Below are 15296 nucleotides of genomic sequence, written 5' to 3'. Positions count from 1 at the left end.
TCAACTTATGTCCGGCAGTTGATGACTTGCATTAGCGTTTGCATTTGTATTCTGATCATCGTTCACCAATGTACAGAAGTACTCCCTCTATCTCCGCAATTGATCTTCCATTGACACTAAAAGACATTATTTTGTTGGTCTACAAGATCCTTAGTGATTTTGTACAGCATCTCCGCGTTACGTCTTCTTGCAGCTTCCTCAGCGCTTTCTGCCAATTTGTCTAAACTGGTCCTCCTATCTCCTAACACACACCTCTGCACTACCTCTTGAGCTGCTCTATACTCACAAAAAAATAGGAAACAAATATTCACAATCAGTTTTCCAAATTGAATTTTTCTTTTTCATTCAAACATTAGAGGGATTAGAGTTTTATTTAGCGTGTATTTATTTAAATTCAAAAATGTTAATCCTTTAGAATAAATAAATGACGAAAATGAAATATGCACTTCATCGATCATCAAGCTAAATCGAAAGTAATTTAATTTTCTTCAAGCTAAATTAGTTAAATTTATAATTCTTTTTATACAAACTTACGAAGTATATGATTTAACCAATATTTCCAGAAATACTTAAATTCCAGAGAAAACTGAAACTTCTGAACACACCCCAGCAAATATATACACAAATTGACATTTGAGATGTCATATGCTTTGCTAAAATGCCAGTGATACCAAACATACAATTAAAGTACTGGTATTACTTCACTAATTATATGTTTTTAAGAAAACACGGCTATAATAAACTATTTATAAACTTAAATAAACAAAAAAGCAATCGAACTCACTTACATATAACAAAATATATTGTTTAAAGTCATGAGTTCAATATTTTTTTAAATTTGACTTTTGTCAAACATTTGCTGTAAAATTCCCCCGCTGATGTTGGTGCTAATTAGATATTCTATAACATTCTCTGACTTTTCAACTCATTTGCCCCCTGTGCTTATGGATAATATTTTTTCAGGTTTGACTTTTGACATATTCTCCACCTCATTAAAGCATCTAATGAAATATATTATCGTATATCCCTAGAGATTAAATTAATTGTTACTTTGACGTACGAATACAAAAATACCCGACTTAATGAAGTATACTCGACTCGTACACAACATCAATTTTGTTTTAAAATTTTATTGTTTCTTTATTTTGTTTTGTACGATTCCACAACAAAACCAACACATATACATGTATGTACATGTACATACATTCACAGAGCAGTAAATTATTATTAATGTTACTTGGCCTTTTTGGTCAATTATTATTAAGAAAAATAAAAATCCAAGGGGTTTGGCCGATGACAGTAAAATGCAAATGGAAAGCTAAGTATAGAATCAAGAAAACATGTGTGTCATTCTAAATTGGAGCCAAAATGTCAACAGTCGTAATGTTATGATGCACTTGAGTTTTATTGTTCGTTAATTGAAGCAATGTAGGCAACTATAGCTAATTTTAGTTGCGTATTTGACAGGTAGATTATTGTGCGCCTTATTAATTAATTTGTATTTACTGTAAAGCTGTGGCATAGTTTAAGAGTCATTCCCACTGATTTCTCTTGTTTATGATGTCACTTAAAAGACAACTGCGCAAAATAGTAAACAACTTATTGTTAAGAATTTAAAAAATTCCCAATCAGCAATTTTATAAATATTTTGCAATTTACGAAGGGACTCCAAAATTTTAAACTTTTCTTTTAGTTTTGCTAACTAGTAAATTTTATAAATAAAATAAAATAAAAAAAAAACGAACATCCAAACATGCCTAAAAAGTGACAGTTCATGCAAATACACAAAGCAAACAAACGGGCCTATTAGTTGCAATTCTAACTGTAGACTAGACCATTCGATCCGCTGCTCTTACAAGCATTATTGTACTAATGTCATTTGGAATTATTAAATTGCTTTAGTAAAGCGAGATGTTAAATCGTTTAAAATTAGTTAAATTACTAAAAATGCTTTATAATTTTACTACATCATTTAAAATTTTTCGAAATTGATTTTGGAATCATTTTTTAATACCTTACAAATTTTTTGTAAAGCAAATCAAATCTATAATTTTCGATACAATGAAAAAGAAGCCGATTTCAAAATTCAAATAAATTTTGACTTATGTCACTTTGCTTTTCCAGTGACTGTATAAGGTGGTGATTCTACTCAGTAAGAATTGATTTTCTGTTTTTATTTGTTTCCAGATCAAAAAGATTTGTTATTCTATTTGCGTTTCTGGACGATGAAATCCATGCGAGAAACTTTCTTTAAAACAAAATTCAACAAAAAAAAAACAATCAACAATATCAACTATGAAACTTATACATTACTATAAATAACTGAACAATAAGCCTTTGTAGACTTTCGATTCGAGTTCGTGCATTGAATATTCCAATGAAGCACTCTCCTGTCAAATGTACACAAAACAAACAAAAACTCAGAAGACGTCAAATTATGGTATCTGTCAGTCGGTAATAACTTTGGCATAGTTTTAAGTCATATAGATATATCTATATGCAAATATGCATACGTATGTGTTGTGTATAAATAAAGGTACATATACACATATATTTATATATTTAATGGCGGAGTTATAAAATATTGTTAACTTTCATATTATCGCCATTAAAGTACTGCAATTAGTTATTCATGTGGCTTGCTAGCTTTACTAGAAGTGCAAATAGGTACATAAACGTATATAGTTTAGTTTGTTTGATGGGAAACAAAATAGGTACAAATTCAGTTTACGGGCCAGGGTCGCATTTTTTAATTGTGGCGCCTGTTAATGTACCTACTCTAGATACGTTTTATAGGGCGTTTTTCTTTTTTAATTCGGAGCAGTTTCCAAAAATGCCTTCCAATTAAGGCAAATTTATTGGAAAGTTGATTGGAAAGTTAGTCAAGAAAAATGTGCCTTACAAACACGTCAAGTCTACTTATGTGAAATTGACAGCTGTTCATGTTCATACAAGTGAAAGCTAAGCTTTATTACTCTGTAATTTATGAACCATAACCTTATTTTGTGTAAAAGGGTTCCTTGTCAAATTGGAGAAGATATAAGTGATATTTCCTTACAATACAAAATACACATCGTAATGAACGTAATGTTACGTAATGTGACTACAAACGGAAGCTCTAGTTCAATTATCTGAACATTTGCCTTGGCTGACAGCTCAACAGCTGTAAAAAAATGTCAACAAACAAAATATTTGCTCTTTGGAGGGATGGAATAAGAGAAATGTCATTCAAAGCAACCTCGAGCAAAGCCATAGTAACGCAGACGAAGCCAAACCTGAAGCGTGTTTGTGATTCACCCATTAATATTTCAATCTAATTTTTTGATTCTGTATAGAAGAAACTGACAAGCAAATTAACAAATGTCACATAATGACAGATAAGTGATCAGTTTTGTTTATAACAAAAACTATTCTGAGTGCTTACAGCACACTTTGTTCAGAGGATGTTTAGAGATGTGCTCGAGATGCTCGGACTCTTTTCATTGAAAGTTAAACTTGAGTTAATACAAAAATTGACCAAATAATCTCAATCCTTAGTAATGGAAGTTTTACGCCCCTCTTATTATGATCCCCGAGATCTCTATTCTTAGGTTCCGACTTCGGTACGGTATTGTGATATATCCATTTACGTGCTTATGAATTAGAAAAAAGCGTGAACATCCTATCTGCATAACGACCGACACGTATCAAAGGCCTAGTACACGACCACGATGTTTACCGTCGCCGTGTGTCTCGTCGTGCCCGTTTGTTGAGGTTTTATAGCGACCGCAGCGGGGTACCGCCATACCAAATATCTGCATTGCTACACCACGTTGTCGCTGCTTTGCCGTTTTCGTGCTATCGCCGGACCGCCGCCGCCGAGCCGCCACCGCGTCGGGTCGGTCGCATTCAGTTTGAAAACTTTTACAGATTTTTCTCACGTAAGCATTTTTTGTTTTCCAAATTGAACTGGTATTCTAAATACCAGCCACTGCTTCTGTTTAGCCGTCCCTCTATCATTGGTCGCACGTATTAAGCTGATTGACAGCACAACGCAACACTTCTACTCTAAGCTTTAAGTCGAGTGTTGTCGCTGTGGCTGTCTCTGCACTAAGCACTACTGTGTGATAATTTCGCTTAAATAAGAACCGAAAACTTATTATGGCCACCATCAGCTATTTCGAGCTGTATGAGTAAGTATAAAACGTAGATAAAGAGTGTTCCCATTTGGCTTGCATTCCAGGTAAACTTTTATGGCAATCATGCATGCTGGCATGCGAAGCTGAAGTTGGTGTGTAGCGCACGTTGCCGCCGCACCGCGCCACCACTGTACGCACAAAACCGTCAGTCACTAATGGTGAAAACCCTAAAATGAAATCGCGAATAATCTCCAGCAATGGTGCCCGCAGCAAAGCTTATGCAAAAGACTCGCACTCACCGCACTTCGTCTATGGTCAGTGTTGAATTTAAATTACAGGTTGGTTATGCCATGATGGTGGAATTGGAATCAAAAAGTCGACAAGTTGTTGCTGTTGTTGGGTTACTCTGCTTCTTGAAAGCCTCTTTAAGTAAGTAGGAGCGGGTTAACTGCCAGCGCGTACACTTTATAACTTACCTACCCATCATTACACATTGATCTGGCAGCACTGCACAAAGAGCACAACAAGTCGTGTTTAATGTATTTTTATTGTTCAATTAACCTGCATAACATGATTTGTGTTGTTTTCTGTTTGTTTCTTTCAAAAATAAAATGGGGAGATTGTTGTTAAATGAACTTTATTTTCAGGCCTATAAGCTGATGGTAAATGAAACGAATAGCAGCGGATAGCCAACGTTTCAATTTAAACTAAGTTTCTTATTGAAAAATATGAGTTAAAGTTGCTTTGTAAGGGGTCGGTCTTACTTTTGGAAGTTTCTTTTTGTTTTACTTGTCTACCTTGACAGATTTTATAAACCTATAATGGCCAGTTGGATGAAAAAAGAAATTCAACTTATTTTGTTTTGTAGAAGAAACATCTTGACGACCGGCCATATGGCTGTAAAATTCGAAATTATGAAAACATCGTGATACGTACAACTGGATAAGTATTCAAGGGAAAAAGAACTAGTTTAAAATGGTTTGAGGATTCTCCATACACCACTTGTGATATCTTAAATGTAAACTGTTTTGATTAGCATCTGCTGAGCTTTTTTTTTAAATGTAAAATGTTAAGTTGTTTTAAATCCAAAAATTTCAAATTATAAGATTAACACATTTTAGAATTATCCAGAAAAGTAATGGTTTGTGTATTTTCTTTAATAAAATCCTTTTAATTAATGTTCACGCTTACGTTTGGATACGATTGCCAGAATTTCAAATCAAATTATTTCTTAGCCAGCAATCAAATTGTATGAATAGAATCCATGAGAATCGAATCATGAAAACTCTGTTTTCCGATTTCTGACAGGAAAGTAATAAATTTGTATGAGAAATTTTGTTTATGTTTCTGTGAATTCGAAAATCTTTGAAATCTTAGAAATACAAATAATCAGGCCATTCAAATCTTGATAAATAACGTTTTTTTTGACATTTACAATGTCATAGCAATGAACCGTCACAGTGTCACTTTTTTAGAAGAATTATACTATTATGCTCTTTCATATTTTTATGGAAAGATAGAAAGTTATTGCAATCGTTCTGATTTGTCGAATTGAAAATTTTGACATTTCTCAACATTCAATGATCCCTAGAAATAAAAGATTTTTAGAGAGATGTCTGTGAGTACGTGTAAAAGCACGTGCAGTCAACAGTTGGGAAGTCTTTTTAAGCGTGTTTGCGTTGTTTAATTTCACGGACTGTCACTTTTTTGACATTTTTGGATGCTCGCTATTCAATAAAATGAAATTCGGAATTTAGTTGATAGCAAAACGAAAAGAAAGTTTAAAATATAGGAGTCCCTTGGTAAGTTGCTAAATATGTATAAACTTGCTAACTATTAAACTTTCAAACCCTTAACAATAGGTTATTTAACATTTTGCGTCGAGTTTTTAGCGTTTTTAGACGGTTTTCGTGAAGTATCGCCTTCCTTGCAATTTCTAAAAAAGTTCTTCTATGCGTGGCATTAGATGCTGATCTATTTCTTAGTGTGGGTTGATCGTGATCTTGAAATCTCCACATATGCGAAAGGTCCCATTTGGCTTTTTTACCACAACAAGGGTGCGGCCCATTGCCTTGATTGGATAGGACGTAGAATGTCCAACTTTCGCAAACGTTCTAGCTCCAGATGGACAGCTTTTTTTGAGCAAACGGCACCGGACGGTATTAAAAGTATTTAAGTTGGCAATTGGATTTCATTGTTAACTTCATAAAACTTACTGCAACCTAACTCCGATTTGAAAACAGATTCATGTTGTTTGCAGAGTCACAGAGACATCCGTCAATAGCTGGTTTTTAGAATCAGAAACAATTTGCAAAACTGAATCGGAATTTTCACTTTGAATATGTAAACGGCTTATGTTTGCGGCTTGTTTGTTATTGCAAACTAAAAGTGGTAAAGTTTTTGTTTTTGTATTCCACTGTACACTTATGTTAAGAACGCCTTGAACCGGCAGAGAAATATTTCCATAAGCTTTAAGTGATCGTGACGAAGGCTTACAATGTGGTCTGCCAAGTCTGTAATAGCCATCAATACCAATAATCGAACAGGTGGTACCGCTTTCTAGAGACGAATATTTTGTTTTTTTGACATCGGTCTCGAATTGCGCAGAGGAAACAATTTCAACGCCACCATCATGCCTTACGTCTTCTATTTCGTTGAGAGAGTGTGCAGATTCTGTCTGCTTTTGTTGTTGGTTACTCTTATTTGATCGACTACCGTGACGTCGATTGGCACCCGTGCTTCGTGAACATAGCTTTCGGTTTTTTGATTGATAGGAATGATAACGTGGTTGTGCTTCCGATGAGTGGGGAGCTTCTTACTGTTTTGCAGATAAACAAACACTACGTATTTGACCACGTCGTTGACAAAAATCGCAAAGTGAATCAATGTGCTTGCACTGATCTCTGGGATGTTGAGCGAAACAATTTGGGCACGATTTTCTACCGCTAAAATTATTATCATGAGACTTACTTGTGGATTTATTATAATAATTGGAGCCTTTAATGAGATTAACTTCTGCAGTCGTTTATGGATTGGAAGTACAGCTTCCTTTTAGAATATTGTATATATTATATATATTGTAGCTTGTTGTGTTGATTCGTGAGCTGTGCTGAGTTACTCTAATTCTTCCAATGATGGGTTCTTCTTCTGCATAGCAGCAAAACGAACAGCGTCGTGAGGCGTATAAAAGACCATCATATCTCTTATCATGTTATAGGCATACGAAGTGTTGCAATTATCTTTGGTACAGACAAAAGCGCCGTCTCTTGCAAGACCTATTAAATCAACAACCCATTCTGCATATGTTTGACCAGGGATCATTTTTTGTTTCAAGAATTTACATCTCGAAGCAAGCACGTGCAGTTTGGACTCAAAATGTTAAGTTAGTTTCGCAGAAAGGTCTTTGAATGTAAGCCTACTTACATCTTCTGTTCCTACCAACTTCCTGAGCAAGTTGTTGGTTTGGGTCCCACATGTTGATAAAAAGTGTGCCTTATTTAAGTTATCATCTTCCAAAGAATTTGCAGAAAAGGGCTGTTGGAGTTTAAAAAGATAACTTTCTCAAGATTCTTTTTCGTGGTGGAATGGAACTGGGGTATTGTGGGTTTACTACTCGATGGGCAATTATTCATCAAACGCTCCAATGAAGATTGGTTGTTCTTTAAAATTTGTTCCATCCACTGTGTTTTTGAGTGTTAAGAATTTCTCTCAACGTTGCCTCCATTTTAAAATCCTCGTCGCCTTGATATGTTTTTAGAAATATTTTGTAGGGTTAATAAAGGAACTTTATTTAATTCAACGACTTAAATAGTATAAAGGGGAGATTAACAATTTTAGGTTTCTTTCATAGGACAAAAAACTAGGGAAAACGAATCTCCATTTCGCGCAAAGAATATATATGCATATTTTGACTTATTTTCATTACTTGAATTTGCATGTGCAACTCTATGACGTTAAGTACAGGGTACAACAGTGTGAATTTAATGAATACGAAAATTTAATTTTGACTTATGCCACTTTGTATACTATACATTTGTATGTAGATATAGTCTATTCTTATACATAATATAACAATTTGCCACTATTGTGCAAAATTCTTAAAGAATTATCTAATTTAATAAACAAATTAAATTAAATGTGACCAGCAGGCGCCAGGACTTACAAAATACATACTCATACACAATGAGCTTGCAGAGTTGTGAAGTATAAATCTGACTTTTGCTATCTATACTAGTACTCTTTAATTGTCAATTGCGAATTATTGTTTATAAGTTCTGAGCGTGAATTTAATCGTGTACAATGTGAACTAATAAATAAAATCAAAAAATTATTTCTTTAAATACAAAGAAATTGGTTATAACTTTAACATCTAATTCAGTCGGGTAAGATGTGTGTTACATAAATTAGTTTTGTGACGTTTAGAGATCTTACAAGCATTAGGCTCAAGCTCTTCATAATTGTGAACCTGGAATTTATACCATTCAAGTTTTAGGTTATTCATTAAAGGGTTACAATTGAATAAGAGAATCAAAAAGGAGGCTGAAACCCCCACTGATAACTTCACATCCCGTCTGTCGATTTGTCTTGCTTAAAAGTTGGTATGTTTTCGTGTTGGGTTAAAAAAGTTCTCAATTGAATTATTCTTACAAATTTAAAAATTACCAACAATATTTTTCATATAAAGAAATAGTTTAGTTTAAAAATCTAGTTTTGTTAAATAGAGTTTTAGTCGAAAAAAAAATGTTTACCAATTTAAGTAACATTTCTTAAATTTTTACTAATTGGATGAATGAAATTAATTGAGAGATATCAAGAACCGGACATCGATTTTTACCAAATTTGCGTACTATTTTTTGTAGATTTTATTGTTTTATAAAAAAACGGACTGTTGAATTTTTATAAAAAAGAAGCTACTGAATATCGACAACAATATTTTCTGTGAAATAAAAAGAGTTTGAAGACAATAATAGTTTAAAAACAATATCTCAAAGTTTGGAAAGATTAATTTATTAATTTTTTTGTTTAGGTTTTTAATTTTTTGTAAAAAAAACTGTCAATTCGATTTTTCTCAAAATTTTTCAGAATGTTGAAAACGATATTTCTCATAATATAAAATTAATTGAAAGCCATAATCTCAAAGTTTTGAAAAGATATTTGAGTGGGAAACCAATTTATATCAACTTTTATAAATTGTTTTCTTAAGGTTTTTATTTTTTGTAAGAAAACTTTCAATTTAATTTTTTTTAATTTTCCGAATGTTAAAAACAATATTTTTTAAAAGATAAGAGTAGTTTATAGCCAATATCTCCAAGTTTTGAAAAGATTTTTGTGTCGAAAATCAATTTTTACCAACTTTTGTTAAATTTTCTTTTAAGTTTTTAATTTTTGTAAAAAAAACTATCAACTCGATTTTTCTCAAAATTTCACCGTATGTTGAAAACAGTATTTCTTATTAGATAAAATAAGTTGGGTTCAATTTTTAACAACTTTGAGCAATGTTTTTTCTTAAGTTTTTATTTTTTATAAAAAAACAATCAATTTTGCCAGATTGTAAAAACGTTATTAATTATTTATTAATTTTAGAGGTGTCAAATTTTTTTTTTCAGTTTTTTTGATTTATAAAAAACCGTTCATTGGATTTTTTTTTCAAAAATATACCTGTTTGGTATCACGTTACAATATTTAATATAAAATTTAATTCAAGTCTCTAGCGTTTTTGGTTCATGAGATATTTAGGGTTAACCAAAGTTTTCACCTTCTTTTTTAACTTCCCATAGGAAGTAATTGTAATGGGTCCGATTTGTCAAATTGAAAATTTTGAAATTTCTCGACGTTTCAAGGTCCCTAGAGTCGAAATAAAAGATTTTTAGAAAGATGTCTGTGCGTGCGTGCGTACATACGTTCGTACGTTCGTACGTCCGTACGTCTGTACGTCCGTACGTTCGCGACGTTTTTTTCGTCGTCCATAGCTCAAGAACCAGAAGAGATATCGGCTTCAAATAAGTTTTGTTATACAGGTAATAAGGCAAAAAGATGCAGAAAGGGCTCTCAAGAAAATTGCGTGGGTGGTTTTTTTTACCATAGCAGTTTAAAAAAAAGGTGAAAAATTTGGTTAACCCTAAATATCTTACGAACCAAAAACGCTAGAGACTTGAATTAAATTTTATATAATAAACTGTAACGTGATCTCAAAGAAGTATATTTTTTGAAAAAAATATATTTAACGGTTTTTTTTCTAAATCAAAAAAAAAGGAAAAAAAAATTTGTCACCTCCTAAATTTTACGACTAACATATGATTTCATCTCCAAAACAATTTTGAGCAACGGAGAATAATGTTTTTGAAATCTGATAAAATTTTGAGAAAAATCGAATTGACAGTTTTTTTTTATAAAAATAAAAATCTAAAAAAAACATTACTCAAAATTCGTAAAAATTAAATATCGATTCAAATATCTTTTCAAAAACTTGAAATTTAAGCTTCAAGCTTATTTTATCTTATAAGAAATATTGTTATCAACATTCAGTAAAATTTTGAACAAAATCGAATTGACAGTTTTTTTTATAAAAAATTAAAAACCGAACAAAATTTAACAAAAGTTGGTAAAAATTGAATATGGATTCAAATATCTTTTCAAAAAACTTGAAAGTTAGACTTCAAACTTATTGTATCTTATGAGAAATGTTGTTTTAAGCATTCTGAAAGATGTTGAGAAAAATCGAATTGACAGTTTTTTTACAAAAAATAAAAACCTTAAAAAAATTTATAAAAGTTGGTAAAAATTGATTTAGACTCAAATATCTTTTCAAAAATTGTAGATATTGGCTTTTAACTACTTTTATCTGTCAAAAAATATTGTTGTTCACATTTAGTAAAATTTTGAAAAAAATCGAATTGATAGTTTTTGTAAAAAAAATTAATTACCTAAAAAAAAATTTAACAAAAGTTGATAAAAATTGATTTTCGACTCAAATATTTTTTCAAAACTATAAAATATTGGATTCAAACTAATTTTATCTTATAGAAAATATTGTTTTCAACATTCGATAGAATTTTGAAGAAAATCGAATTGACGGTTTTTTACAAAAAAAAACAATACTAAAAGTTGGTAAAAATTTACTTTCGACTCAAATAGCATTTCAAAAATTAAAAATATTGGCTTCAAACTTATTTTATTTTACAGAAAATATTGTTTTCGATATTCAGTGCTTTTTTCATAAAAAATAAAATCGCAAATACGCAAATTTGGTAAAATTGATACTAGTACATATAGACAAACTTTTAAGCAAGACAAATCGACAGACAGGATGGGAAGTTATTAGTGTGGGTCGCATCCCAGCCTCTTTTTTAATTTGCTATGGTAAAAAAACACTCGCAATTTTTTCTGTGTAACAAAATTTGTTTAAGTCGATATCTCTTCTGGTTCTTTAGCTAAGGACGACGAAAAAAACGTCGTGAACGTACGGACGTACGGACGTTCGTACACACGCACGCACAGACATTTTTCTAAAAATCTTTTATTTCACCTCTAGGGACCTTGAAACGTCGAGAAATGTCAAAATTTTCAATTCGACAAATCGGACCCATTACAATAACCTCCTATGGGAAGTTAAAAATTACATTGATCGACAAGTTTTTGTTCCTAAAACCAAATTTTTGAGATATTACCTTTTAAAATATAAAAAAAAATATTTACAAGCCTTTTGAGGCTATTTAATTCATGAACTTGCTTTTCTTCTATTAAACTCGGCTTTTCGTTTTTCAAATCTAAAATCTTTCTTTGATAGCCAGTTGGAATCTTTTTAGTATTTCATTGTTCATGTTCGAAAACTGTTCATAAGTTGTTAAATTTAACGTTTCAAATTAATCTAAAACGGTTTTCAACAGAAAAGATTAAAAGACATTTTTTACTTGTAACTAAGCCGTCCAAGCAAGTTTTTGAATTATTTAAAAATATTGTGAAATAATGTTGAAAGCACGGGGTCTTTTTAAAACCTGACCCGATATTTAAAATCAAAGTTCGGATTGAAAATCGGCACTAAAACTAACACCAAAGCTCATTTTTGCAAACTACATATAAAAGTATTTAATTCAAGGTTTGCTCAAAAATTCATATAGATTATAACAATGAATTAAAAAAAGATACTGTGTCTAAAAAGTTAAGAATTCTAAACAGTTCAAAATCATCATGCGATTTATTTTTGCTGTATTTGGCAATTTTAAAGTGGCATATTTAAAAACCTGATGTGATAGATTTAATTAAAACCTAACTGAAGCACTAAACATCCTTAAAAAACTTCCAATTGATTCTATGGAATTGATTAAATGAAAATAAATGGACATTGTGCTCTTCAGAAAATTAACATTTTTGAACTTTACTTCTGCTTACACTCCAAGAGTTTGTAATTTTATTTCAAAGTTGCTGTTAATTAGAAAACAAACTTCACTATAACTCCGTACTTAAATCTATTTTTTCTAATTCAATTCCATTTTATTGAATTAATTTCCATAAACATACTTATTAAGATTTTTGTAGTGAAATTTATTGACATGAACTTAATTTAATAAAAATATACTTAATTTTATGTTTAAACACTTCATGGTTTGATTTGCACTTAATCAAAAAAAAAAATTAACGATAAAAATTGTACGTGACTTATTATATGAACTCTGTCCCAAATACATAAACATACATATGAATGTATACAATTTTTGTACCAAGTGAAATTTGAACGTTTACATGGAGAAAGCGTAAGTGCTTATGGCTTTATAAACATTTATGTTTGTTGTATAGGTTCAATGAGTTTTATGGTCTTTTTAGTTCAAGTTTCACATCGACTGCGACGACACACGCGGTTATTACAACCTTATGTCTCTCTACTGGCCTGGCACTATTGAGACACACGTGAGTACTTATATCTAATTAAGTACACAACTTATGTCTTCGTTAGAGTTTTTTTTAAAGCTTAATGTCCATATGTAATATGGTAAAATCTATCAAACCGAAAAATACTCATGGTTTGATTCGAGCTGTAAAGAGGTTATTACGACGAAAGATGTAAGTTTCTGGATTTATAAAGCCAACCCCACTGAGGAAAACCGGAATGCGACCTGTAACGGACATAATCGACACATTACATTTTTGCATGACCAGAAATGACTCCGATGTCCAAAAGGTAGTGCAAATTTCGAATCATTTGTAAAGAATGTGCGCAACACACTTTCATGCTGCCAATGAGTGGCATGAAAGCACACACTCTTTTTATTTGTATAAATGATCTTTTGAATGGAACTTCTAGCCCAATACATTTTTTCGCTAATGACAGTACCCCGGCTTAGATTCTCATACTTTTTCTTTGGATGTGGACTAACAACGACAGCGTTGATTAAATTTTGATCTTGACAGCATTGACCAATGAGGAATCAAACACCTTGTACAATTTAATGTTTAAAAAACTCAATGCTCTCTACTGTCTCAAAAACGTAACCATCGCCCAATGCCACTAATCATGGTTAGTACTTGCATCGAGCTGACTGAACAGCTTTTAATTCTAGGTACATGCATCACAAACCACTGTCACTGGTACTGCGAAAACACTTTTAATAACATCAATCAATAGCTTGAATTTTAATATTGCCAGGATCAACTGAATGAAAAACAACACTATGATGAAAAATGAAATGAAAAAGTAATGGCCTTCACGTTTGCAATTTAAATGCTCATAGTCTTTATTATAACTTCTTGATCTACGATCAGCTTTCCGCATCTGCCTTTTCGAAACATGATTTAATTTGTGCTACCTTTGATTTTGTTCCTCGAACGGTAGATACTACTTTTGAATATCGAGATTTTAAAAATATTGACTTGGCTCAACTGGAACACGATCTATTTCAGATTAACTGGTAGCAAATATATTTTTTTGCTTCCGCCGATGACCAGGTTTTATTTTTAGAAAATTCTATTCGTAGTTTATTCGAAAAGCATGTAAAGCTCAAAACAAAAGTGGTCAAGCATAAGCACAATTCGTGGTTTTCTCTTGAAATTAAGGAACTGATGAAGCAAAAAGACTTAACTTACAAACAATGGAAACGTTTTCGATTGACTGAGTTTCAAAATACTGTTCATGACTTTCGAAACAAAGTACGCATTAAAATAAAGGAAGCTAGAATACAGGTATATTCAAATCATTTGAGGAAAGATCTACCTTCTAAAACACTCTGGAAAAATGAACGAGATCTTGGAGTAAGACCATTGAAAGGAAAATTCCCTGAAAACATTAATCCTGATGTTCTTTACACTGATTTTGCGAAAGTCCAGTCTTAATCTCTTAATGAGGTAGAAGTAGCTAATGATATGAAATCAGTGAATCCGAGCTTAAATTGTTTTGAATTTCAGGTAGTTAAAGAAGCTGATTTAGTAGAAAATATTTTTAAAATTAAATCTAAAGCCATGGGGTAAATAATACTACCTCACATACTTCCCACCTTTACGCATATTTTCAACGAAATCATTACGACAAGCTCTTTTCCTCATACCTGGAAAGTTGCAAAAGTAATTCCTGTGATCAAGAAACCTGCTACTCGCTTAACATCTCCCGAATATAGGCCAATTTCGATTCTTCCAATTATTTCAAAAGTCTTAGAAGAAATTTTACAAAGCCAGTCTCGAATTTTTTAAAAAATAACAATCTCTTATGTGATAACCAATCCGGTTTTAAAACTAATCACAGTTGTGTGTCTGATATTATTAAAGTAACTGATGATCTAAGATGTGCTATTGAGCATGATCAAGTATAATTTTTAGGATTACTTAACTTCTCGAAAGCCTTTGATACGGTAAATCAGAGTGTTCTTATTTCCAAATGAAAAGACTGTTCCGATTCAAAGAATCAGCTTCCTATTTAATGTTTTCTTACCTTTCTGGGAGAAAACAAGATTTCGTTGCAGATAAACATGCTTCATGATTGCTGTATCTTTATTCCGGTGTTCCCCAGGGATCAATACTAGGACCATTGCTATTTTGCATGTGTATTAATGACCTTCCAACCCAGGTGCATTATTCGTCCATTGATATGTATGCAGACGATGGCCAGATTCGACTAAGTTGTTAATTGTTCATGATTGAAGACTTATATAGAATTTATCGTTGGTCAGAGGAGAAGAACTTGAGGTTGAACCC

General features: G+C 31.9%; 1 protein-coding gene across 1 annotated transcript in view; it reads left to right on the top strand.

Annotated features, from left to right (window-relative positions):
- Positions 1-15296, top strand: part of LOC129953238 (uncharacterized) — a 99605-nt gene that overhangs the window by 50830 nt on the left and 33479 nt on the right. The gene's annotated exons all lie outside the window — the stretch shown is intronic.

This window comes from Eupeodes corollae, chromosome 1 (genome assembly GCF_945859685.1).
Source record: "Eupeodes corollae chromosome 1, idEupCoro1.1, whole genome shotgun sequence".
Lineage (NCBI taxonomy): Eukaryota > Metazoa > Arthropoda > Insecta > Diptera > Syrphidae > Eupeodes > Eupeodes corollae.
Note: the sequence above shows the minus strand (reverse complement) of the source record. Positions and strands in the feature narration are given on the sequence as shown.